We start from the raw sequence: 25,576 nt of genomic DNA, 5'->3' as shown, positions 1-25,576 counted from the left end.
ACTCCTTCATCCAAAATTAAAAGTCAGACAAATTAAAAAAAAAAATAATCAAATAGTTTCTTGGCTATTTTATCATCTACTAAAAAGCCCACTATATGAGCAATATTAATCTTGGGGGTAGCAGAGATCTGTCTTAGACAAAAAAGAATAATTTTGTATTGTCTTATAGGAGAATATCTAATAGGAGAATAAGCATACCACTGCTTAGAGAAAATATTGTCTGAGGGAAAGACAAACTGAAGTAAAAAGCAAATCCTAATAGAAAAAAAAATGTATCTGGGGCTTTTAGCAAAAAAAAAAAAAAGTCTGAAAGATAAAAATCTATTTTGTGCATAGGCATATATTTTAGGCCAGCAAATTTCAAAAGTTGATAGTATTTTTTTTCAGTCAACTTCATAGTCTATTTAGGCTCTTAAAATTGAGTTTCAAAGAATTGCTACAAAAAAGAGTGAAGAACTACCTAGTAATTTCAGCAGTGGAACAGGAAAGTCTGGAATTGCATCAGTCAGAGAAGTAGTAATGGAATGCAAATGCATTTTAGCAAGAGAGAAGCATTTTTCTATTGCTTTCACCACTTAAAAACTAAAGAAAATATATTCTATATAAATTTAAAAAGTCGTATAGGTTTAAGACAGAATGCTTCAAGTCATCTGTGTCTCTGACTTTCTAACCCTTCTTGTTTTGCTGCTGCTAAACAGCCCACTTACTGTGAGCTCCAGATTTCATATTCTGTGCTGGTACATCATAGCGCAAGTATTAGAAATGTAGAGACAGTACTGGTTTGATTTAATGCAACAATGAAAGCGAGGCATCCAGGGTTGCATTCTTCTCCTTGTCCATAAGAATTCAATCAGAAGACAGTTAAAGAGTAGTTTTATATGTATATGTGTGTAGAAAATGCTTCAGGTGAAGTCAATAAAAACAATCATATGGATCTTACATTAACTAGCTTCTGAATTCACTGATAGATTTGAAATGACTAAGAAAAGCATTATACATCTACATGTTACATTTCTATTTCTTATATAAATATTTATTATTGTTAACAAAAACAATTGTAGTAGAGGACAAGTAATCTAATTTACACTTAGATCCAGTCCTGGAGAAAAATAGTTTTAAATCAACTGTATTTATGATAGAGCAATGCAATAATACTTTATCCAAGTCATGTCTCACTAATGGTCTCAGTAAATTAGTTGCATTCAGAATGTCCAATTTACAGCATTTATAATTTTTCATTTCATATCTTGTTCAGCAGATATTTGTGAACTAGAAGAAATTCTAGTTAAAAGTTATTTTTGTAAACACACACACAAAGAAGCCTCTTGTGCTTATTTTGGTCTTGTTCTACTTAAAGATTATTTTCTTGCAGAATCATTAAATTGGATAGTTTCTTTTCTCTTTTCATATATGATCATTACTGATATGAACAAATGCATAAGCAATACAACTCAATATACAGTGATCACTACCGCAATCTTTGCCATTGCCATTTTTAAATTAACATCGTTTTGTGGTTGTTCCAACACAGAAAAGGAATTTATTTATAGATCTTAAGAAGCTTAAAAGACTTTTCAATCTGATTTGTATAGATTTGAAAACCAATGGAAATGTTTCTTAGAGAATGACTGTTCTTGTCAAAAGCCCACTGTCTGTTAAAGGAGTAGCATTCCAATTCAAACATCGCAAAGAAATTGGAGAACCACGAGGTGGTAAAATTCAAGAGTGGTCAAACTTTCAGTAGTATGAATCAGACATGAAAGTTATAGAAATCTTTGTATTTCTTTAATTTGTTCATAGGCTAGAGCAAATTCTGCTCTTGTGACTGGAATCCACACAGTAGAAAATCTCCAAATTCTGGGACTGTGTCTAGCCAAATACATGTCCAGAATCCACTGGTTTCCTTACCTATAGATTTTATACCCCAAGGAAGGATCTTCTGCAGCAATTGGCAGGGTCAGTGTTGAGCTGACATCTACTAATTCTCTCTGGAACCATGGAATGATACATGAAGAAAGTTTGGGACTCATTATCTATGCACACTGTGATAACTCTACCATAAGAATATCTAATAAGCTTCATTAGTATGAAATGCCAAAACTGGTTGTCAGAGGACATTTTAATTAGAAGATTGTCATCTGGCCATCAGTCAGATAACTTAAGCAACAGAATCAAAAACAGTTCTCAACCATCAGATGCACTGTAACTGCTCCTGTTTTCTGTACTTGGCCCTTTCTCAAGTTTTCCACCATGATTGCAGCAGTGTAGATCCCAGTCCTCTGCCTCTATACTCAGTAACACAGTAACTTTCTACTAATTATTTTGCTCTGTTTTACTGAGCACTTCTGACAGCAATATTCCAAGCTGTATAAGCATGAGCCAGCATGAGGAGAACTATCAGGTTCAACACACAGAAAGGGAGTTAGTTTTCCACCCACTTGTTAAATTGCAGAACTTGTTGCATCAGTATGCTTGCCTCAAGGCCTGTATGCCAGTTTGTTGAAGAATAGCGCAGGTGACTTCATGACTGAAAACTGTGTATATGCTGCTGATGGACAACAGTGCAATTCCACTTGGAAATTGTGTACCTCCAGAAGTGGTTCTCTAGAAGGTCAGAGGAAGAAAAATCAGATGCAATACTGCCTACAATATATAAGCACATTTGTAAGTGGTCTTCTAAAGAGTACAGCAGCAGCATGAAGAACCACTCAGTTCTTTGGGTACCGGAGTACATTTATCCATCACTGAAGAGCCTGCCAAAGGCAACAGGACTTAACCAATGAATCCTGAATTTAGTGGTTTGTATAATGAAAATGGAAGATCCTTTCTTAGCACTAATTTTTCAGAGTTTTTTACAAACACAGGGGGATATTACTGCATGAGTTGCCTACAGGCCACAGATTTAAGTTGAAAAGTGTTTGGTGAAACGAAGATGAGAGGAGATGGGATTCGTTATCATGACATCTAGAATTTTGGGATTCTGATATAGTCACATAATTCCAAGAGGCAGACTGTAGAGCTAGGAACATAGATGGTAAATTCAGTATTGTCATGTCAAATTTGTCTTTCATCCAAATTGCAACTTTTCAGTTACATGCTAGGCTTCCGTTTTTGTATTGATCTGAATTATTCTGACCAAACTCAGTTTTTTTACAAAACTTCCAGTTCATGGAACATGAAATAAGTATGCCTTTACATTTTTCCAAAGCCTAAACAAGACTTTATTTGATTAAATAGAATACCAGGTGTATCTGCACAAGTAAAGATACAGAGAAAATAGAGCCAGACTCATCTCAGAGGTTCATGGTTCATGAGACACACCAGACTCAAGCTGGAACACACAGATTTCCAATTAGATAGAATGACATTCTATAACAAGTGTAAGTAGAACTATATGGAGCAAGCAGGTTGTTGTTTACATATGTATGATCTTCTAGATACATTTAAACTGAAATTTACAAAAACACCTCTTGTTCATTTTTCTGTCAAAGTCACGCTTGGTGTTAGTTTAAAGAAAGGATGTATTATTTTCATTAATGTTCTTGTGAAGAACGTTTCATAAAGGAGCCTCTTCTATGTTCTGTTCATTGTTGTTCATTACTTTCAATTCAATCAAGTGGCTCATCAAACGAGACAGTTTCTTATTTATTACTGACCCAGCAAGTGGCAAGGGTGGGAATCCAACTTACTTGCTTCATTGTTCCTGGGATTTACAGAATGGAGGAGTTATTAAAAAAAAAAAAAAAAAAAGGAAATAGAGCAGGAAGTGTAAAGGAGTAAAAAAGAAAAAAAACTGTCATTATATGATATACATAATGAAAACTTCTTGTCAATTCTCTTAGTGTTATAGATAGTAGAAACAATTATTGTGTTTTTTATGTAGTCTTTTAGAGACAGGCTTTTGTAGACCATATGTAGACAGCTGTAAAAAAAGAATATCTTGGAGTCTATCACAGTATCCTCTGAGCTTGCCAACAAAGCTAAGTACATATGTTGATGATGGCAGTACCAAAAACAACAGCTAGTCCTGTGTTGTGTAACACATTGTGGAATGAGCATGCCTTTGCCATTATATATATGATGTATATTTGTGGTAGCTGGATAGTTTAAAGCTGTAAACTGAAACTTGAAATGTCGTATTAGGTAAATTCAGGAAGTTTGTAGTTCCTGATTTAGATGTGTAGAATTTGTTGTGTCCTGTACCAGTTTGTATAATAAATCACGTTATCTAGACAAATGTTTAAAACAACAAAAATAACAACAACAACAAACAACAACCACTTTGGACTAAAAATGCACAAGTAATCATAAAAGCCTTGGGACAACTCCAGGACTAACACTCTTAGGTGAACAGAATCAGGCTCCCTGATGGCCATTTGCAAACAGTATTATGTATTGGTTGTGCCACAACTTTATCGAGATGGGAAGATAATCACTAGATCAGATAATCAGGTAATTCATTTGCTGTAACTTGGAAGATGTGGATTTGATCCCATGGGCCTGAGGAGAAAAGTAAATTGGAAATGCTTCAAGTCATCATTTGAATGTATTCATGGCAAAACAGTTTCTGAAACTTCATAGTGTCGAATCTGTCCTGTATTTTTATAGAAGGGCTGTATGTATTAGTGCTCGGAACATAAATTCTAAAAATTGGCATCCAAGTAAGAGAAGGTATTTCCCAACACAGGTGTCTAAATAACAAACAGTAATTTTTATGTATGCAGTGTTTGCTTTTGGCTAAGTCCCTGTTCACCTGTTACCTGTTTTGAAAAGTCTTCTGAGATGTGTATTTCTGCTCATTCACTGAATAAGGGCTTCGCTCTCCAGGCTTTTGGCTTTTACTACAGGAGCTAGTTACTTAAAAAAAAAAGATGTTTTATCACCTCTTTTAAGGAATACAAGCCCTTTACAACATAAGCATTCTGTATTACAGTGCAATAACACACAATTAAGAACCCTCAGTGACCTACCTTATGAATGTAGGTGCAGAGTTTTTATCAGGATTTATCCCACAGTCCTCTCTGAAAAAAAATAAAAATAAATAAAATAAAAAAGAACTATAGTGTTTGCAAATATAGCTTTTCCCAAGGGTGGGCAGAAAAACTGACAATATAAACATAATTATTTTTCACACAGTATAGGGATACAATGGTCATCAGTGAAAATTACCATAATTCAGCAAGTATTCATTTCTGTGCTAGTGAACATTTTTCATCTCTTGAGCATTTTTGGTAGCTTAATAAATAATGATTTTCTAATGGTTCACATTGTGCTACTCTTCAAGAGCATTCAAGAGAGATCCTTAGTATTCAATCACGTTAATTCCTGCTCCCTCACTATTTTTTTATGTTAAGCTGATATAAAGTTGATATCCTCCCTGTATGCTAATACATCTGCTTCTCCTTGAAATCTTTTAACTTGTGTAATGCCTTTCCCCCCACAGTTTGAAGATAATTCATTACTTTCTGACTTTAAAACTCTAAGAACTGAAACAAGCTTATAGACTTTACCTTTGAGGTCTGATTCATTTTCCCTTTTATCCTTTATTTTTAACAGCCTTTTCAGCAATATGGTAATCTTTCCTGAAGGATTTTTTGGCCTTATAATCCTTTTTATACTCATATCCTTGTTGTAACTGGTGAACTAGTTCAGGTAAAAGATTTTTTTTTGTACTATTAAAAAGTAGAATTAAAAAAAAAATCCTTACTATCTAAGTTTAGCTTCATTTCATATATTTTTGTATTTACAAACTGCATAACTTAATGTATTTGGAAATTTGCTACACTCTCCCTCTGCCCATTCTCATTAAAGAGGAAAGTATGAGTCCAAACATTTAGGGGCATGACATCACACTTGACTTTGGAGGGTGGAATTAAGGGTACTAATGGCTAATTTACTATGTAATTTGCATGTATTCCTCTTTTTACTGTTCCAACCACTGTTCACCCTGCATTCAGAACACAAATAGGATGTATAAAATGGGTTGTGGAACAAGCACAACACAGGTCTGTTAGACATATTTTCCCTAACACAGGTGTGAAAGGAATGCTTCTATGACTTTCTGGAAATAGGAGGCTATAATTTTAGAACTGTTGCCTGTGACCATGCTCTTCATAAAATTCAGATAAAATGAAAGTCTACCAGCACTTCTTACTGTTCAGTTTGTTTCTCTTGAGTCTCAATAAAATTATTAGAAAGAGTCTCAATGTTATTTAATCATTAATCCAAAAGTAAAGATAAACTCTATTTTTAAAATCATAGCATGCCCAACAGCTCTTTGGAAGCATAGCAAAAGAGAAGCATAATTTTGGGAGCATTTCTAAGAATTGTTCCCTAAAATGAACTCTATATTTTGTCTATTTACATATTTATTTTCTAGATATCTTAATCTTGTATGTTACTACATGAAAACATCATTCTTTTTTGTTACTAGACCACTTTAAAAAAATTGACTTCAATACATACTGTCATATTATTTTACATTTCATCACTAAAATTTTTGTCACAATAAAAGTTTTGACAAATATTCTAACCACAAATATCATGTCTTTGTCACAGATAAACAAGACAGTTACAAATTTCTGGATAATAATTCCATGTAAACATGCAACTTGCTTATGTTGCATAACTACAATTGCATAATATTCAACTACTATATTTTACCTTGCATTTCTGCAAAAATAAGCATTTTACATTACTAATATCAGTAGCTACATTTATTTGTTATACCATATGTGTGTGTAATATATAATATTTATTACTGAATTTGTATACCAGTGATGACATTTGTAACATGAGCTGCATATCTGGCAGTTGGAAGCCACCATATTTTAATATGCCAATTTAAATGATAATTCTAGGCTTCTATGCAATATTTTTAAATTATCTGTAATTATATATTTATATATTTGTTTTCTTTTAATTTCTGTTTTGGTAATAACAGTGTAGCCTACCATAATATTTTCTCATATGGTCACCAAAAATAGTCTCCAAATATACACATATCTGTATATCTGTAAATCATATTCTGTATCGTTTAGTGTATAAGAGCACAGTTACACATTTTGACCTATCTATTACATGAAAGGGAAGCTTTACCTAAGGTAAAGATGAGACTACAATGCAGAACACACAAAAAAGCTTTGTTATGCATGTCTTATGTCTTGATTCATGACATTTAGTTTGAGTCTACAGACCTTTCCTGAAGCTGTATTCATGATCTTATTACAGTACTTTTTCATAGGAACAGTAAGAGTGGACATTTCTGTATAATGCTGTGTGTTTTCATATAATTACAGCACTTACTAGGTTTACATGTTGCTGGCAGGGTGGAATTTTTTAATCTTTTATAACTCACTCTAGAAAATTGAATAGGAACTCAATACAAAACCAATTTTCCAAGTTCCTTGGGCACTTAAAAGATACACATAGACTTGGATAACTTAAGAAAGAAACTGATTTTTAATTCCTTGCCTGGATGCAGCTCCCCAATGCTCATATGGGAGGTTTGTTTCACCAAGGAAACAACATCAGGGGAATGTGCATACAGAATCCTAAGATGAGATAGCATATGTTCTGACTCATACAGATTGCAGAATTGTCTTTATTTTTCTATTCTATCTTGCACATTTCTCTCTATCTACTCTATAGATGACTGGAATACTTCCCCTCAAAATAGTTATTTTATTTGGCAAGGGCCACCACAGAAAGTAGCTCCCAAAGGCATGATCAAGGCTTTATGGATAGGAAATCTCCTCTGAGCTCATTAGTCCATTACACAAACGAGAAAGATAATGAGCTATAGTCTCACAGCTTTCCTGAAAGAAAGTAGAACATGCTCTCACTTTTTTTGCTAGCCAATGTCATCAAGTAGCTTCACATGGCCTCTACATTAGAAGTATAATTCAGCACATTAATTTTATCTCAACATTTAAAATTAGCTTACAACCAGAATGCCTTATATACCCCGAGTTCATATTATAATATATTGCCTTTTTTATACTGTACTGCTCTTTTCTGTAACATGAATTAATGTGCCATGAGTCAACAGTCTCGTGCAATATTCAAGGGAACAAAATGTTGTTTATATCCATTCTGTCTTTCTCTCCAACCCATTTATTACATATACTACCCTGAAGATGTTTTTAATTAGTTGATAAGAATGGCAACTAATAAACTTCATGAACATTTTATTACAGTGTATGTGAGCATTAATTGTTGCCAATTCATCAACCCTAAAGCACATTAGTCCTGGAAAAAGATTTATTTTATCTGTTCTATGTTTATGAGTACAATCTCATTTTCAAAATATTGGTAAACAAAAAATATTTTTTCAATATAGATTTTAGCACCGTTATTCTTCTATCTACACCTGGTCTTAAATGCTATCCTAAGAAATATTTTGTTCATTAGTAATTGAGTTAAAATGATATCCATGTGATTTATCTTGTTCTTGGCCTTTTCAATTGCTGTACTGGTAATTCCTTGGACTCTCATCTATATTCCACCTGAGATTCTGTTAGTTATCCCAACATTTCCTCCTTAGCTGATTCATTTTACAGTGCCATAGATGTGTTTGTACCCAGTTTGTGATGCCCCTTCTAAGTATGTTCTATCAGCTCTGTGTGCATTATATACGTATAGGGGCAGATGAATGGATTCTTCATAACCATGTGACCACTGAAGAAAAGCCTGTGACCTGGAAAGTGCATGCTATGCAGCAGGGTGGCAAACTGTATATACAACCCTCACACTCCAGTTCATTTAATGCAATCTGCACCAGCCTGAAAAGCAAGACTCAAAGACATTTACAGAATGAATTAGAAGTAAATGCACAGCATGACTTAAACACTAGCCAGAACTGGTTAATAAATATGTTAATTCAAGGGGACTATATTGTAAGGGACAATGCTGAAGGAAGTTTTTTCTTTTAGCTTGAATCTTTCAGTAAACAATGTTGTTTTGTGTACAGTGAAAACCTTTTATAAAGTGTAAACCACTTCACGTTGTGTAATGCCCCAAGCTGCAGATATTGGTATTATATCCCTTAAGATGCCCCAGTGGGGGACCAGTTCTATGCACTTTGCAACATGAACAATAAAGTGCCCCAGCAATAGTTATGCAAAGAGAAAGGAGGGACTGTTAACAGTTTTCATATACACATGGATGTTGCAAGGGAATTTTCCAGAAAAGACATCAGTCCTCATTCTTTAGAGTTACTAATCCTTCTATAATATGTCTTCTTATGCAGCATTTACAGTGTGCTGAGGTCCATAATGAGTTCTACCAACTTTCCTTAGATAGTAATGAAAAATTGCCCAGTTACATGAGTTGCAGATATTATACAATTCATAATAATATTACTAAGTACAACAAAAAAAAAAGTTAAAAATAGTCTGTTAGAATAAGCAGCCTGAACTGATTTCCTGGATGCATCAGCCCTTTATCTAGTTACTTCCTTGGTGAACCCAATAAGTGCTGTACAGAACTTCTTTGTGGTTTGTTTTAGATATCCCAGAAATAAACATTTCGGAGCCTATTGGCTGTCACAGGCCACTGACAGGAAATCTGCTGTCAGAAGGGAACACAATACTTTTCAACAGTAGATTAGAAAGCATGTGAACTAACATGTAAAACAGCATTTCATCCCTTTCTAAAAAACTACCTGAAGATCACTAGCACTGGGAGTGCAATAAGATTGAAATAGCAAGGCCATAGAGACAATCAACACTCTAAAGCTGACTAAAGAAAACTTTTTTGTCTGAACAAAGGTGTTTTTTAATTTGTTTGTTTGTTTTTGTTTAAAGATAAGTGGTTGTCTGCTTTAAGAATTAAGATGATATTCTAAAATTTGGAAAAATTAAGGGGAAAATGTTACACTCATCCAAAATAGTCTACTTCTGATTATATTTTAATATACATTTGTTTTCCCTAAAAGGTCCAAATAAGTTGTCACTTGTACAGTTACTCGTGTTTTTTGGACACTGGGGCTTTACAGAAAAGAACATGGAAACCAACTCACAACATGATTTTCTTTCTCTCCAGAGGATGTTGAATAACAGCCTCTAAAAAAACAGACCGACTTTTTTTCTTTCTGCATGAATGTTTAGTGCACTTATACAAAACTCAGCTGTAAAGTATCATTTTATTTTTCCTTGTAGTGTTTTCAAACCCTCCACACTGTGCACAGGCAGAACTCCAGAACAGATGCTTAGTCATCCCAGCCTAGATTATGCTGTGTTTCTCCCAGATGGTTTCTCAACTCAGTTTTTATAATGACAAAAACTTTTTTGACTTCTAACCAGATCTTTACAGCACTTCTTCAAGCAGCAGGAAAAGTTAACAACACAAATATTTGCTGTCCTGCTATATGAAGAACACTGCAGAGTTTTTCCATAAGGCAATAATCCTTCCACAGCAAGGTAACTGCCTTCAAGAAGTTTATCCGCCAAAGAGGTGTATTATGTCTGACAAAGAAATATTGTTTTCTTGAATAAGCATGGACTTTCCAAAATTAGTTTTAGTCATTCCCTGAAACAGCTTCATTAGAAATATAACTTACCCCTTACTGATAGTTTTATTATGTTAACTGCTTATACATCTGCTGTTAATGCAATATTTACCTTTGAAATGCCTTCTAATGTAAAGTTGTTTTTACATGTTTGTAGTCTTTTGGTCTCCCTTGGGTGGATATACTTGCAAACCAGTTCTGTGCCTCAGTCTTCCTCCTTGTCTTTCAAAGAAAGTCATGTGTTTTTCAATTACATCAGTGCAAGAGGCCGGGAACAGAAAGGTGTGATGACTCCTTGATCCTGTTTACTTCAGCAGTGCAAGCAGAAACTCTGTATGAGCTATTTTCCCTCTTGCACTGTGACACAATTAACCCACACATTAACACGGGTCCTTGCTTCTCTAATCTCATTCATGCACAACTTTAAGGACAGGCCACAGTCTTTCCATTTACACGTTATACAAAGTTCTGGAGAAGACTTAGGCATAATTTGTCACATATGAAAATATTGTGTGATACTTTGACCACTGAGACTGCTCATAGGCTTCTCTAGCCATCACTGCATATTACCAGTTCTAGCACTGGTTTACATTCCAGTTAGCAATTCCCCTGATCAGCTAATACTAATGCTCAAAAGTATTTTTCCAAGATACTTTCTTCTGAGTAATTCTAAGTAATATGCAAAAAGTCTAGTAACTAATGTTACAAACTCATAATAAGTATCTTTGCTCACAGCTGTTTGGATTAAAAGGTATTTCAAAGTCATCAGCATCAGTGCACAGTAAATGCTCTTTTAATATTGAATTAAAAAATAGATTAGAGCAATGAACAGCTTTCTTAAGACAGCCATGATCCTTCTAATTTGTGCACAGACCGTTTAATGACTGTCACGTATCTTCCTTTGTGTTAACAGCATATAAGTTCAATTATGCCAACATATTAATATGTATTTCGCTAAATCTTATAAATAGTTTTCATAATGGAATTCCATCACAGATCACACAGGAGTGAACAGGAATGTCTCAAAATGCAGTACCTCATCTGAATAACTGTAGATAAGTTACATATTAACAAGCTTATTGAAGACTGGAATAGCGATTTTGCATACTAAATAGCAATGCCTTGTGTACATTGCTATCCCATTATTGTTAGTTATGTCATGAACTATATAAGTGTACTGTAATGTAGGTGAAGTCTCTGTAGCTTAAAAGGCTTACTACTGAGAAAATAAAACAAATAGAATTTCTAGTTTGACTAATTCTTTTGCATAAAGGTGCATATTGAGTGCGGAAGGAAGCTCACAAAGTGACTTAACCTCAGTTACAGTAAAAAGTACAAGGAAGATATGAATTCCTCCATGCAAAGTGACTAGCAATCACTTACAAATCTGTTCAGTTAATAAGCAGTTGCACTTCTGTTTCTTTTCAGGGAGAAGTGATATCGTTTATTGGACCAGCTGGTACAGCTGGAAAAAAAAAAAAAAAAAAAAAAAGGAATGAACTTTCATCAGAGGTCTGAAATAGATGCAAAGAGTTCCAAGCAAAGTACATTGGAATAATCACTTTCAAATGCATTTAGTTAAGTAACCAGACAATTTTAGAAAATAGGGTAGTTATTGGAGGAGATTGTTAACAAGAGAAGAGGTGATAAAATCCTTGGCCTTGTGAGGAAGAAGCAGAAACAGGCAGCTAGTCACTCTGAGACCAAAACATTGTATGGCTTTTTTTCCCCAAAAAATCTATTTCCCCATCATTCTATTAAAGATAATATCTCCCTCTGGAAACTTACCTCACTTATATCCCTTGACTATTACAGCTTCACAGCACTACACTTCTGATTGATGGTTAGTCCACAGAAGAAACATCTGTCATTTGCTCCTTGGCAGACATTAAAAACAAGTAAAGCTATAGAAATATCTTTCTGAAGCTGCATACTGCATAAAATCTAATATAAATCAAAGCTCAGAACCCAATATATTCCCAAGCATTATAATCTTCTACCAGAATAATCCTATACTTTCAGTTTCAGGGAAAATAGAGCATGCCCAGATGTAAAACAGGGAGTTAGTATTATTTCAGAACAGAAGATGTTAACTAATGGATTTGGCATACATTGTATGAATAAATAAGATTAGGCCCTAAAGAAAAGATTCAGTGAAGGACTTCATTATCTAAATCAGTACTGAAATGGAGAATAGGTGCATAAATCCAAAACTAAAATCCCAAATCCCTTTGCTTATGTTGCTTAACCCTGGAAGTCCTCCTTTTCAAATCACTTTTTTATTCGTGGTTCTTTCTACATAGAAAGCAGGAGTTTGGGTTTCAAAATCTCTGATGTTTGGGATGTTTGGGACTCCAGCAGAATGCCCTTCTGCTGGAATGGGAACTGAACCTGGATTTTCCATTCCTAGGTGGATGTTCCAGTCATTGGGGTGTTGTATAAAATAGTATACCACTATTGTAGGCTTTGCATCTCTAACTTTAGCACATTTCCTAACTATAAATCTTTGTCAGACAATGTTATCATAGAATCATATGAATCATAGAATGGCTTGGGTTGGAAAGGACCTTAAGGATTCCGACTTCCCTACCATGGGCAGAGATACCACCCAGGCTGCCCAGGGCCTTGTCCAACCTCCACCAACACGTCCAGGGATGGGACATCCACAGCTTCTCTGGATAACCTGTTCCAGTGCCTCACCACCCTCTGAGTGAAGAATTTCCTCCTAACATCTTATCTAAATCTCCCTTCTTTTAGTTTAAAACCTTTCCCTCATTCCCTTATCTCTGACTAAAACCTTGGAAGAAGACAGCATTTTAGACACTGCACTTGATGATTCCTGCACTTGATGTTTCTTTATCCTTTGATCTAAATCACTGCTAGTTAATGCTACAAAAACTTGCCCACTTACTCTGCCTTTATAAATTGCCTTTCACTGGTACAATTTTCTGTTCATTTGAAGACCTACAGATTAGCAGTCTGTAAAAAGTGAGATGCTTTATTCTCTTAGTACAGACCTTCTCTAATATAGGTTACATTTTTTTAAGGCTTTATAGGTATTCATTGCTGTCCTGATGCTTTGCTCATTCAAGTCAGCCAGTTCCTATTGATTTTAAGGTACAGTCCAAGAATAATATGCCAATTCACTATCTACTTCTCCAGTATTGGTGTGGATTTTGAATATGATGTTAACAGCAGGGAAAAAAATCATTAAAGCAAGAGGTTTAGGTTACATTCTTATTTCTATCAGGAAAAAATGGCTTAATTAGGCTTCAATACATCAGGTCGAAGGTCACACCAAAAATCTATGAGCTTTAGGGACTTAAATATAAGTCATGGCCACTTTTATTCATGGTTGATGGACAGTGTGCAAACATTCAAGAACTCAAAGACAGAACTATTTGAAGAAAAGAAGGATTTAAGTAAACAACACGATGAAATAAATAGAAATAGACCAACTATGAAAACAAATTTCAGGACCAGATGGAATATTACTTTATTTTGCTAGGTGCAATATTACAAGCCACAGAATTCCCTCCAGTTTACCTCTGTATTGTGCCAATAGCACATTACTCAAAAGGTATTCAGCTTTGACTTCCTGAGAAACTGCTGATCTCTTCATGCTTGGTTCTACAGGCAATTCATGTTTCCCTAAAGCAAGCAAGCAAACAGGAACAACAGCAACAACAAAAGGATAGTGAATGTTTAGCTTTTTCTTTCGTCTTAATGCATTTACATTCCTCATTGCGAATATCACCCTCTCTGTTTAAACTTTCAAAAGCTTCAGATTCTCGATCTAGTAGCAGCTGAGCTCTACAGAAACCAGATGAATATTGGAATTCCTTTCAGCTGGTGTTGATTCTGTAGATCATTCCAGACTAGTGATATCTGATACAGTCAATCAGTCAAGCTGCTTGAGCAATCTGCTCCACTCCATCAGTGCCATATTTTGTCTATTCCACTGTCATCATAAAAGACATTTGCCTTCTTCTCAGTGCAGCCCAAAATTATAATGACTATCACGATTCATTTTAAAAATCCTTACCATATTTTGCACAGTTTGGGTACATATGTCAGTCCTGAATATTTAATAATGTGATGTGTAATTCATGTAATTTAAGGCCTTATGATAAGCTATTAAAGAATTTTACTTCTGCTGTTTTTTGTGCATACTGGTACAACAAACTTCAAACTATACACAAGCAAGTATAGAGATTTGTAAATAGAAAAGATTCGGTAAACACAGAAAAAATGTCTGTTTGCTGAATTCCCTATGCTCTTATACAGTTTTGTACTGTGGTCAAATTCAGAATGAGAGATGTAGTTAAGGCATTGTCTTTGTCTATCCAAGATACACTGCGGAAAGGTTTATCATCTTTCTTACTTCCTATAACTATAATGGTACTCAGCTTTTCATTATAAAGTTGGTAAAGAAGTAGTTAGGAAATGAAGATTAGAAATATGATGAGTAACCTAGTTCAGTAAGAGGATTTTATACCCTGAAAAACAAGAGTGGTTTAATCCGACTTTTCATCTCAAAACATTGTGTCCCCCGAATACTTTCACTTATGTGTCATAAAAAATGACAAATAACACAGACAATCTGATAACTTGGAAGAGCAGCTGACAGTGCATAGTTTTGTTTATAGCTTTGTGTTTATAAACTGATTTCCTCTAGTTTATTTTAGCAATAAAATCTGTGAGAATGCAGAAACCTTGTCTTGTGATTTCAAAAAATGATTTCTATCTACACAACCATCATGGAAAAGCTGTGTAGTGTGAATAGCTATTTATTTATTTGTTTTGGTCACTGGCATGTTTAAAATAGATTAAAATAATAAAATAATAATAATAATAATAATAATAATGATACAGGGATTTGTCCTTTCCAATTATTCCATATAAATTTTACTCATTTAAGTGGGATCCTACTTAGTTCATATGCTAAAAATTAAAATATTAGAATATAACGCAAAACATTCAATTACTCAATGTCTTGTTTTTCAAGAATTATTAGACATGCCTTTATTAACAAAAAAATAATTTTTAAACTAATCTTTTTAATGTTCTACTGAATAGACTGCATGCTTTTCTAAAGCAGAGTCTTATAGCTGTTGATAGCAGAAAATTTACTTGTCAATTCCATTTATCAGAAATATGACATCAATCCCATATGATACTTCCAGCATTATTAGCTGCAGCTTTGCTGATTAGGTATTGCTATCTACTATTTCCATAAATTACACATCATTAACTGTGACAGACAGGTACAAGGAGCCACTCTGTTAAAGCACAGGTCTCACATAGGTCTTGAGCAATAAACCAGTAAAGAACTTACTTTGTAAGAAGCTGTATGGCCTTCGATCCCTCTGACATCAAGAGTCTAATAAATGATAATTCATAATTGCCACATCCAAATTGTCAGAAGAGGTGCTAAGGTGAGGGTAATTTAAAGATGCACCTCACTACTAAAAAAAAAAAAAAAAAAAATGAGAGAGACTTTTTTTTTTTGACTAAAAACCTCCTCATTTTACCCATTCAGGAAATCTTATTAATGACCTTGGATCCAATAAGACAATAAGATGAGTATAACTGAACCAAGTTCTATATTTTACATCAAATAAACCATTTGTATTTTTTTTAATGAAATAGCAAATGATGGATCATAACATATATTTATAGAATTATCCTAGCTGCTCAGCATAGTTCATCATCTATGACATTTTATAGATTTATAGTCCAAATTATCCAATTACAGTTTTTCACATTCTGAGTAAGAGTAACTAAAACTGATATGTACAAACCATTTCATATCTACCACTTTCCATGTTGTTATGTTGAGCCTTCCAATGTGTTACTATGGTGAATTATGTGTACCCAAGTTCTCCACCAATAGGTGTATAATGTTGATGGAGAATTCTTTCACCTTTCCCCTGGGTTTGTGTTTATTTACATACATATTTTATTTTCATACAGTTTTTTAACTCTCTCTGTTTGCCAACTGTTCATTCAGTGTTCTGGAATTGCATGCTACATTTCAGTTTTACTAAGTATATTTATGTATTACATATGGATATTGCTCTTAGATCTCTTTGCTACCCTAAGACCAGTTCTACCCAATTCCCACAGTTGCATTCCTTCACTGACCAATAATTGACCATTTGAGATTTTTATATATACCTTTGGAGTCTGCCTGTGCTTTCAAGGTCTTTGCTAGCATGCCTGTCTTGCACTCAACTACATTTTTATTCTAGGGTCATAGCTGGTTCGCTCTACACAGGGCATTAACTGATGGCTACTGTCTATTAGGAACAGATAGTTATTATAACTATAGGCATTACACCACACAAATGCACAAAACTGAGTTAGAACTAAAGCAAGTAAAATAGTCACCTTGTCATTAGAAAGCTACTGCTCATAAGGTAGTTCCAGAAGACCACATTCCAGAAGATCAAGGCAAGTCCTGAGGCCTTCAGTGCTAAGTTAATATCCAGCCTTTGTCCTGTTAATAGCAAAGGCAAGAGCATGCTTCCTGAGACCCAGGGCTGCACTTTCTCAATGGTAGAGATATGAAATATTAATTCAAGTAAGTGGTCTTGCTTTTTTTTTTTTTTTTTTCTTGTAGGAAACCAAGAGATTCAAATATCTTCAGTTACAGTAAGGATTGAAAAGAACTGTTTCAAAGGGAACTAATCCTTGGTTTGAGGGGCTTGACTATCAGGCAAGCAATGATACTTTACACGTACAGTAAATCCAAGTGTCTTGGACGAGCCATAAATGCATGTCATACATTCAGCAACTGTTGCACTTTGGTTGGAAATTTCTCTGAAGGAAATGCAGTGTTATCCTACAGCTTTTTTTTTTTTTTTTTCTGAAATAAGGTATGTTGGTTTGTATTTTCTGTAAAACTCAGTTCTGCTATTGATAGTGTGCTTTGTTCACCCTTACCAAATAAACTTGCTAGAGAATTCATAACAAAAACACTTAACACTTTAATGCAACTTGCAATACATACAAGGCAAATTGAGCTGAAACAAATCTTTTGATTCTCAAAGACTCATGAATTTAAAACTAAGTTTTAAGTTGCTTAGAAGATCTTAGAAGACTAAGTAAAAATTATGAGAATTGCCTTCTTGGATATTGCTGCCTAAATGAACACTAAGTGACACTTTGAGGATTCATATTTCTGTTTTGATTTCATTAAATGTTAGTTTTATATCTACTTTTTACTCATTGTTGTAAAGACGCAACAAACACTTCTGCTCCCCTCAGACCATTTCAACAACGTAATTTACTGTTTTTTTGTCTTAATCAAAAATGAAATATAATTTCTTTCTATTTCTAACTAATTTTGCGTGAATATGTCTACAATGGCAAAATTAAAATATGAAAGTCATGTTCCTTCTTAGGGGTCCAAGTTCTTATGATTTATTGTTAGAATTTGCCTTTGAACTCTCGAACCTGAAAGGACACTTCTGTATCATAACATTAAAGTTATGAGCTTTATAAATTATTTGCAGAGGTAAAAAAGCCAGTATGAACATAGCTCTCATTTATAGATTTTTCATAACCTGTCTTTTTGGTATATTGCTGCTTCCAATTTGGAATGGGATGCATAGTCTTCTACTTTAATTTCTGAAGTTCTCCATATATTTAAACCCATAAATATTTACTTGTATTTCTTATGTTTCATTTTCCAAAATGAAAATATAAAAAGTATATATAAAAAAAGAAAACCTACAATCTTTGTTATTTGTGAGAATTTAATAGAACAGTAGCAATTTATTGTCCTTAAAATAAATCATACAAATAAATGGCAGTTGAATGGAAATTTACCTTACAGGTATATACATATTTAATAATGTGTTCCATTTTTACATACAACTAAGGAATAGAGTAGAGGTTTGGGAAATTTTATGTTGGAGGAACTAAAACTGTTTTGACTATCAAAATCCATTCAATGTCTTTATACCTGTGAGAAAAATGTAGTTAATAAACAAATATCTTTCCCCATGGACTTCAATCTTAAATTAAGTAGTTTATGTTTTTTAACCTGTCAACGTGCCTCTAATATACACAGAGCTGTCCTAAAAAAGTATTTTATGGCGTTTCTAAGTTACATGCTCTTTCTGACCCTTGGCTGAAGCATGAACAAAATCATATAGCATTCTGCCCCATCAGCCAATTTTCTGCATTACAGGTATTGTTTTATTGAGTTATGGATTTTGAGGACTAAAGTACACTGAAAGTTGCTTCTTGTCAGGAGAATAACATTTAAGGTCATTGGTCTCTATGGACATTACCTCATAGTAAGAAAAGCAATTTACTTAAATTACTTTTCACACTACTTTTGTTCATATTGTAAAATTAAAAGCAAGTAAAGGGAACGCTTTGCAGGAAGTAGTATTAAATTGGTTCATTTGGAATCTAGAGCAACTGGTTAACCAGTGTTAAACAATACCAACTGTAACAGAAAGGAGATCTGTCCAATTACTGTTCTGCATGTTCTTCAAAGATCTCATCTACAATTTAATGTGATAATGCATCATTACAATACCATGGCAAATTAGATACAGTCTAATGTTTACCATTTCCACACAGACATTACTTCAGGAAAAAATTCCCCCAAAGGTAACACAATTAATTTAAATATAATGCTCAATTCTTAAAGAACAGTCAAAGAATTCTGTGGAATTATATGAAGGGTTTTATCAGTGACTAAACATCCTACAAAGAGGTCTGTCTGAATCAGTGATAATTCCAAGATCATCAGAATAATGGGCTGATATTTTTCATGTAAAAAACTTTTATTTTGTTCTCTTCAAAACAAAACATCCAGTTTTACTTTAAAGACAACTTTGTATTTGAAGATTTAAGCTGATTATATTTTAACAATCAAATGTAAATAACTAAACATGAAACAAAATTTTTAAACAGTATCTGAAGAAGCACCTCAATGACTTTTTTTTTTTTTACTCTTAATTGACTTCTCATATAGACTCCAAATGAGAAAAGATTTACATATCTTGAAAATTTTGCTAGTTAGAAATAGTGTTTCTGCCCCAACTGCCTATTCATCACTCTATGCAATTATTCTATGCCAAGATGACTTTCACAAGCAGGAATAAGCTCTGAGTATTTCACATCCACTATAAGATTACCTTTCTTCTAGAAAAGTTTGATAGCACAGTAAATTAGCAAGACTTGGTTTCACAGGGTATTATTTTAAAACAGCAAGATAATGAGAGATTACATTTATTACAAAATTCTGTGTGTATACTCCCTGCAAGATTTAGGATGAAAACAGGTCTTCTCCTTCTAAAGTCAGTCACAAGATGCTCTACAGCTGGATATGGGAAAAACAGCTATGCGGTTAAAATATTTTTTCTTACAGCTTACCATGTCTAAATATACTGTTATTGAAAGTATTCTGACTAGAAATCTTCTGTTATGCAAAATATTTCCCATTGCGCTAAGAGCTTGGTACATAAGAAAAAGAAAAAAAAATCTCAGAAAGTTAAGATCATGAGGCAGCTGGATTTCTCTGAAGATACCACAGAAGCATTTCATTTGTTAATTGTGAAGGATTTAATGGTTTCCCATGACATGGTCAAATGATGGGACATCATTATCCAGAAAAGGTCACAGACAATTTTTCTGAATTGTAAAACATGAAAATACTGTGATGACGGGGGATGTAATTTTCCTGCTATAATTTTTGAATGCCAGATGCTAAGAGCTATTTGTTTTGCAATCCACAATAGCTGCTTTCAATGCAGTACCACAAAACTGATCTTAACTATACAAACTAACATGAACACTGAAAATGTAGGTGTTTACTTGACTCTAAAGTGTGATAAACTATCAATTAAATGTTAATTATCTTGTACAGCTACATGTGACTCAAAAAATGATATAGTGTACTAAATACCTGCTGAACTATTCTGTCTAGATCTGACCTTAGCTTGTAATGAAATTCTGATTAACATACAGCATAACAAGTATACCTGTGCAACAGAATATTCATCCATATTCTATTTAAATAACCTTTGAATTCCTTAATAGATCATCTCAATGTTTAATCATTCTAACTAATAGATCTGTAAACTTACAGAGCTGAAACAAGCACTGTTAAAATAAGAATTTGAACAGCAATGATTAATGACATGGCCAGGAAATGCATGTCAGAAGAGTTATATTAATTAAACAATTACAGCCATTTCTGTAACAAGTCTAAACCTATGGATGAGTCAGTGATATAACTTACTTTTCAATTATCTTGACTATTTATACCTGCCATTGAAGACCCTTTTTGTCCCTTTAGACAGCTTGAAAAGGTACAAGCTAACTTTTATATGCTTACACATTTTAGACCTTTGAGCACTCTAGGTGTAATTGCATTATGTTATCATCAGTGGTGAGGAATCATCTCATACAAGGTGCAAAGAAACAGATTCTGTAACACTGATGATGAAACTCACTGAAATTAGGAAGAGTTTTCCACCAACAATAATGAGCTTGCTTATTTTCTAGGTCCTTGATTCTCTAAAACTATGCACTTCCATTTGCTTTTGTTTTATATTTGTCCAAAAGTTGTACAAATAAGGATTGTAGTGTTTCCTGTTTAATTAGATTATTTAGGATCTAAGAAAATGTAGATTATTGCTGCTCTGATGTATCTGATATGTTATTATATTTCTTGTAGGAACAGAAGTCCATTCAGTTTTATCAAATTTCTTCCCCTGACACAACTCCATGCCATTTCCCCAGGTCCTGTTGCTGTCACCAGAGAGAGGGGATCAGTGCCTGACTCCCCACTCCGCTTGTGAGGAAGCTGCAGGCCACCATGAGGTCTCCCCTCAGTCTCCTCTTCTTTAGGCTGAACAAACCACATGAATTCAGCCACTCCTCATACATCTTGCCAGACCTGTACATCTCCAGACCCTTCACCATTTTTGTCTCCCTCCTTTGAGTACTCCCTGATAGTTTTATGTCCGTCATATATTGTAGCATCCCAAATCGCACGCAGTACTTGAGGTGAGGCCATACCAGAGCAGAATAGAGTGGGACAATCACTTCCCTCAGTTGGCTAGCAATGCTGTGCTTGATGCACTCCAAGGTACAGTTGGCCCTCCTGGTTGCCAGGGCACACTGTTGACTCATGTCCAACTTGCCATTGACCAACCCCCCAGATCCCTTTCTGTGCAGCTGCTCTCCAGCCTATTGTCCTCCAGTCTGTGCATATATCCAGGTGCAGAATCGACTACTTGCTCCTCTTAAACTTCATGTGGTTGGTTATTGTCTAGACCTCTAATTTGTTAAGATCTCTCTGAAAACTTTGCAAATACTTTTGTATGTGACTGGAGTAATTTAAAACATTCAGAGCAATCCAGGAAGTTTTCAGATAGATTTCTGGTTTCCATCTATAATTTACCAGCTGTCAGCTGATTGTGGATAATGTGTGCATCTACTGTTTTCTTTTAATGTGAACCAGAATAGGTTCATTTAAAGTTGTCATGACTTAAGGGAAGATATTTCATCCAGTATAAGAATTGAAACAGAACACTCATCTATTAAGACAATTCACTTTATCAGATAATGTTGAAATTTCCCACTAAACAAGACGACATAAATAAATCAAATACAATGAAAAATCACCATTTGAACCGATCTTTCTTCAACTTAATACAGTACAGCACATGTGTATTCTTAATACATGTTAATGGAAATAAACATTCTCAAACTATATTTCTCATCTGTTTTTTTTTCTCTTTTTTCTTTTTCTTTTTCTTTTTTTTTCTTTCCTTTTCCTTTTTTTTTCTTTTCTTTTTCCCAGTTAATGAAATTTTTCTACAGCTATCGTCTAGACAAAAGTTAGACCATGCAGATACCAAATGCAAGTGTTCTCTGCTGTCAAGACATAGTATATTTCATGTAGTCTAAATAATTCTGGCTAAAAAGTATAATGCAGCATAAGTATAATGCATTTCTTATAACCCAAATCTATAAATAAAGATTTTTTTTAGAAAGTAGAAATTCCAGTTTGTACTTGGCTGTACTAATTACCTTCATTCCAGATGACTGAAATGTGTTTTTCTTGCAGGTGTTTCATTCAGTAGAAGAGACTTGGATGAACTGCCTTAAATATAACCGTTTATTCTGGGTTTAGGAAAAGAGCTAACAAGTGAGCTTCAAAGTAATCCTTGCCATTCCTTGGAGAACAAGTGAGTTTCCTCTTTCATGAAACTTATCTGGTTTCCATATATTTTCTTTGTGAAGATACTGTATTTTCAAAGAGTTGCTTGTGTATTCATCAATACAACTACCACTCAAATGAGGGCAGGATTTATTTAAACCCTGAACAATGCTTTGCCAAATTAAATGTATGAATTTTGAGAATATTCTCTTTAAAATACACTTTCAGGCAGAAATGTTTATTACTTTAGCTGATGGCAAAGAAACTTAGAATTGCAAATGAGGCAAAAACTAACTAAAGGCTGTTTTTTGAAGACAAAATGCAAAAAGAAATTATTTTTATTCAAGGAAAATAGAGATAATCTGAAAAGAAGTTATGCTTTACATAAATATTAGGTGCATATAAAATATATATTTTTTCTATCGTACTCAGTGTCATTGCTGACATTTATTTTTCCAGTTTGGAACATCAGTATTGCTGATTCCTTTGAAACTGATGAAGCCTGCTGTTTTTCCCATTTTTATGTACCAATCTATACAGTAATCACTGTGTTTCAGAGAGGGAATAAGCTAATATGAAATTAGAGAACTCTCTTAGGAACTTATTTTGGTACAGTGAGAGGATCCTTCATGCTGCTTCATTGGGCACATGTAAAGGTTAAAAAAAAAAAAGTTAAATAAAAATACATTGTTTCCCATAATTTCTCAATATATGCCTTTTTCTATGCATTCTGCATTCATGAACTCTAAGGGCAGGTGTTTAAGTTGGGAAAGCATTTTTGAAGGAGTTTTCTTCCACGTATTAGAAATATGCCAGTGCTATTGTCAATTTCATATAGATTGTTAAATATATGAATGGTAAGAATGACCACCCACAAGCAAATATGTTTTCTGAAGGAACCTTACTAATAAAAGATGTGAAGTTGTCATTAACCATCTTGCAGAAGAAGGGTGATTTTGATTCTCATCATTACTAGCCAGGAGAATGTTCCATTTCAAAGTCTGTTTGTGTATTTTGCTTTGCACCAATGTTGTCTAACCACATAAATATTTTGCTGGTTGGACACCCTAGCTCTAGCAGTCAGATTGCTGATTTCACACTGCTGGGACCTTGCAGGTAACATACTTCATTTGGAAATAGCACATCTCCCACCATTAGGACAAAGTGCTCTATGTATAAGCTGTTTTCTATATACTGTGTGTATAGTGCAGAAGGAGCGCAAAGGATTTGAGAACCCGGCAAAATTCAAAAGACTTCCTGCTTACTCCTTTTCTCTGTGAGTTATTGCAATCGGCTTCTTGCTTGCAGTGTTAGTCCTGCACTCTCTTAAGACATTTAACATTCCTTAAGCAATACACTGTCAAGGAATTCAGGGACTATAGATTTTGTTTTATTCAGGCTTTATTGATTGGTACTGAAACACTTTACTTTTGATTGCAGCATGAATTACAATACTTAATTTATCTAAAGAATGGTCTTGTGTGCTAAGCAGAAAAGTGTTATTTTCCATTTTACAGATGAGAACGGAGTTGGAGTAAATATGAAGCACAGCTCTTCAAATATACTTGGGGGAATCCATCCACCATGTTGAAGATCAATCCTAGGCTGCCACCTTAGGCCAACGGCATCTTGGTCTCATGCAACGTCAAAATTTTTGCTAGATGGTATTTGCAGAAATCACTGAATATCAAGCCATATGAAATGGCACAGAAGTCTGTTGGGATATCTTTTGTTTATTATAGAAATGGACAAAGAAATAGCGAAAGTTCCTTCTCCAAATCAAGCATAACTTGTCTTTGAAGGTGAATCCCATGTATCATAGCCATTATAGCTGTTTAGGGAATAGCACAGCTGCTCCAGCTTCACACATGGTAAAAACAAGTTCAGACTTAGAAAACCAGAATGTTACACAGATGGAAGCTCCTGGCTGGCCGTAAGCAGATGTGTTCCTCTCTCCAGTCAGTCTCTTAAATCTGCCCAGTTCTTTTTGTAATGAAAACTTCCCTAACACAGTTTCCTATTAGCCTGAAGGGTATGCTCCCCTTTGGTGGAGCATTAACTATGAATTATGGGGAACCCAGTCACTCCATTCAGGACAGAGGGTTCCAGTAGAGCTTTTCCCTTCTGCCTGCCCTCTCCATGATTAGTCATCAGCAACAGAAACAACAATAAATGCTTTCTCAATCTGAAACTTTTATACAGTAGATACAAATGGTGTGTTTATTTTTACCATACAACATGATGGGAAGTGAGAAAGAGGTGGTAAGGAGAAGCAGAAGACTTGTGCATTTATATTTTCCTCAGAGGTTTGAAATATTTGAATTAGCCTATACCTTTTCAGAGGTACTGAGATTTCTGTGTACATTTATAATGATTTCTGCCAAAACAAGTACAAGCAGAATCTTCTAATAAACACTCCTTATTTTGATCAAAAAAAAAAATCCTGTTCTAGTCATGACATTCTCACTAATTTCAGAATTAAAATCAGATAGTCTTTTTGAGATATATCCTGAGACATGTAATACAGGTTAGTGAGTTATAGAAAATCTTAGTTCTCCATATTTTTAATGTCTGTATTTGCAGAGAACCCTGCAGAAAGAGAGCTGCCAAGGCCCTTGTAAGACTGTTAGACCTTCTAAATAGCCAAAATTCTGTGAAGCATACAAGACAAATTGGTGTTACAAAAAGACCAGAACAAAACTATGGGGTTAACTTAAGGTAAATTCTTTAGAATTCACAAATTGTATTCGGAAATTAGCCAAATACCAGTTCACAAAATAATATATTTACTCTTTTTCAGCTGTAGATATTGTTGCAATGACTACATTCACTGAAATAAGCAGAACTTCAGCTTCTCTGATCAGTTTTCA

At 34.3% G+C, this 25,576-nt stretch overlaps 1 long non-coding RNA gene across 1 annotated transcript in view; it reads left to right on the top strand.

The window, feature by feature from the left end:
- LOC310898719 overlaps positions 1-25,576 on the top strand; it is a 51,799-nt gene that overhangs the window by 6,634 nt on the left and 19,589 nt on the right. The window contains exons 2-3 of the long non-coding RNA XR_014583590.1: positions 22,614-22,734; positions 24,224-25,424. This is a non-coding gene — a long non-coding RNA (uncharacterized lncRNA). The remainder of the gene's footprint in view (positions 1-22,613; positions 22,735-24,223; positions 25,425-25,576) is intronic.

Source organism: Anser anser (genome assembly GCF_964211835.1).
Source record: "Anser anser genome assembly, chromosome: 4".
Taxonomy (NCBI): Eukaryota; Metazoa; Chordata; class Aves; order Anseriformes; family Anatidae; genus Anser; species Anser anser.
Note: the sequence above shows the minus strand (reverse complement) of the source record. Positions and strands in the feature narration are given on the sequence as shown.